This window comes from Octopus bimaculoides, chromosome 12, assembly GCF_001194135.2.
Source record: "Octopus bimaculoides isolate UCB-OBI-ISO-001 chromosome 12, ASM119413v2, whole genome shotgun sequence".
Lineage (NCBI taxonomy): Eukaryota > Metazoa > Mollusca > Cephalopoda > Octopoda > Octopodidae > Octopus > Octopus bimaculoides.
Window position 1 is genome coordinate 37852178 of NC_068992.1, and position 3331 is coordinate 37855508.

Genomic DNA, 3331 nt, shown 5'->3' on the forward strand with positions numbered 1-3331 from the left:
TCTAAACTTTGCCCAGGCTAATAAAGCTCAATTCAATTTTAATTTTTATAAATTGATTTTAATTGAGTTTTTACCTGTAATTTGGGATTTTGTCCCTAATATTATTATTATTATTATATATATATATATATATATATATATACACATACACACATTTACCTATATATAATAATGAAGGCAGATTTATACAATATAAAACCAAAAAGATAAAATTCAATTGTCACTAACTGAATGGGTTGGATAAATCCTGACTGTCAGTATATAGTGTTTAATGTATGAATCAATGGCTGATTCAAGAAAATAGTAATGCGTAATAAGGAAGGCGGTTATACGCTATATAAAACTAAAAAGGAAAAATTCAGTTGTCACTAACTCTGACTGATGGTGCAGGGTAGTATCTACATTGCTAGAAATAAGAGTTTAAAAAAAAAACCCATCAGAGTTGCAAGAAAGCACATGTCCATATACTGACAGGGAGATAACTGCTCTACAACAAGCAAGATTACTATGCAAATCAAGTTTCACTTAAAATTAAAGCTCATCAATGCTTCCTTGCAGCTCTAAGGGATTTTTAACTCTTATTTCAAGCAATGTAGATGCTATCCTGCACCGTCAGTCACAATCAGTGACAATTAAATTTTTTCTTTTTGGTTTTATATTGCATATAGTCATCTTTGTTATTTTATAATTTTCACATTATCATTTTCCTGAATCAGCCGTTGACTCATGTGGTAAATACTATATATTGACAGTAGGGATGTAGCCAAACCATTGAGCGATGGAGTAGTCACTATTGATGAGCTTTAATTTCAATCAAAATTTCAATCAAAATTAGACTTGTATAGTGACCTCGCTCACTGTGGGGTAGTTATCTCCCTCATCAGTATATGGATGTGCTTCCTTGCAGCTCTTAGTGCTTTGTAACACACATACACACATATATGCGCATACACACACACACACACATTTGTCTACACATATATGTGTGTGTACATGCATGCATACATACATACATTTTACTAGTTTCAGTCATTAGACTGCAGTCATGCTGGGGCACCATCTCAAACAATTTGTCTTAGTCAGATGAATGGACCTCAGTACTAATTTTTTTGTTAAGCCTTTTGGTCTCTTTGCTGAACCCCTAAGGGGATGTAAACACACCAACACCAGTTGTCAAGCAGTGGTGGAGGACAAAATCAGACATAAAGACACACATGAATATATACGACACTATTCTTTCAGTTTCCATCTGCCAGATCCACTTGCAAGGCTTTGGTTGGCCTAAGGCTATAGTAGGAGACACTTGCCAAGGTGTCATGCAGTGGGACTGAACCCGGAACCATGTGGCTGGGAAGCAAGCTTCTTCCCACACAGCCACATCTGTGCCTATATATACAATATACTTACATACATGCATCCACATGTACTATTTATTTTCTGGGGACTCTGAGTGGTAGAATGACCTCTAGCTTCATCACTGGCACCAAATATATATATTTTGTGTATATCAAATTAAATACACAGCGAAAAATGTTACTAATAGTTCATGCTATTATGATGCTTGATATTTATAAAATATGCCATGTATCTTTAAGTAATCTTTCAGGCTCTGTTTATGCATTACAGATATTTCTTAAAAACAAGGCTGCTGGAGAGTAAGAAAATATGAAAAAATGTGGAAAGAACATGGTGCAAAAAATGGATTGAAATAAAAAAAAGAAACAAAATCAAGAACTAAGATCCTCATCCTCCTTGATTACAGAAAGCTCATTAAGTACAACTGGTTGAGAACAAAATAACAGAAAATATATGCCAAAGCCTGTGAGACAGCACCTCAAGCTAGAGAGGGTGGTACCCTCCAATTTCATAAAAGAAACCTATCCATGTGTCTACGCCTACTAAAAATTTCAGATCTTGAATTAAACAATGTGTTAGAATTGTTGGATCTCAGAAGAATATGAGAATATGCAATTGTGTGCGCATGCATGTGTGTATATGTACACACACACACACACGTACATATACTTACATGTGTGTGCGTGTAAGTGTAAAAATCTCTCTTCCTCTCTCTCTCTCTCTCTCTCTCTCTCTCTCTCTCTATATATATATATATATATATATATATATATATACATGCATACACGTGTGGGTGTATATATAAGGTTTAAAGTAAGCAGAAAATGGAGAAATATTGACCAACAACAATTGACTAACATCGATTATTACTTTTTAAATCGATGTTAGTCAGTTGTTGTTGAGCAATATTTCTTCATTTTCTGCTTACTTTAAATTTGATTCATGATAAACTCATGTTTATCTTTGTCATTGCATGTATTCTATGAGCATAATATGCCTGCATATGTATGCCCATGGTTAACATAAGTAATTATTCCGGTAGTAAAACATATTTTTATCCCTTAGATGGTTATTCCAACCGCTAGCTCTAACCTGTATACACATATAGACACATACGCACACACATACACATGCACACGCACATGCATACACGCGCAAAAAACGCACCTATACCCCCTACACAACCCCTTGTTCACACACACATGCACAAACACACATACACGCGCACACACAAAATACACAAGCACATACACACACACATATACCCACGCACACGCAGATAAACTCACACATACCTCCCATACACACACAGCACACAATTATACATACATGTACACACACACGCACACACACAGAGTAAAGTACAATTACTCCAGACACCTCACGCGTACACACATACATATCCACATGTACACACACTGGAAACAAAACACACACACACTACATATACATATACGCACACACACATACTTCAAATTACCAGTACTTTTCTACTGACCATTCTCCTATGCACATGTGTAGATACACAACAGGCAGTCACTCCAACCAAAATTCTTACTATAAATTCTTCCTATGACCTTAAACGATACTATTTTCAACCACACACATACATAAACAGCCACAACCACACACACACGTGGTATCATTACACACACACACACCTCCTTCTCTTGCACTCTCCTGTCTTTGTAAAGAAATTTTTCTCCACCCTTTCCCTTCCAGTCATTCCAATATGTGACCGCGTGTGCATTGTTGGTGATTTTCTTTCTCTGTCTTCCCTTCTTTGGACCTTTCCCATATTTCTGATGAGAGCTCCGCTCGAAACGTTAAATCCTCTTTCTTTTCTTTCCTTTCCTAAGCGTCCAATAACACTGTACTTATTCCACATCATTGCGTTATTGTTTTTTCATGTTGTTTCGTGCCTGTTCATGTTTGAATAGACTATATATATATATATATATATATATATATATAT

General features: G+C 35.7%; 1 protein-coding gene across 8 annotated transcripts in view; it reads right to left on the minus strand.

Annotated features, from left to right (window-relative positions):
• LOC106879092 (alpha- and gamma-adaptin-binding protein p34-like) overlaps window positions 1–3331 on the minus strand; it is a 163932-nt gene that overhangs the window by 39035 nt on the left and 121566 nt on the right. The gene's annotated exons all lie outside the window — the stretch shown is intronic.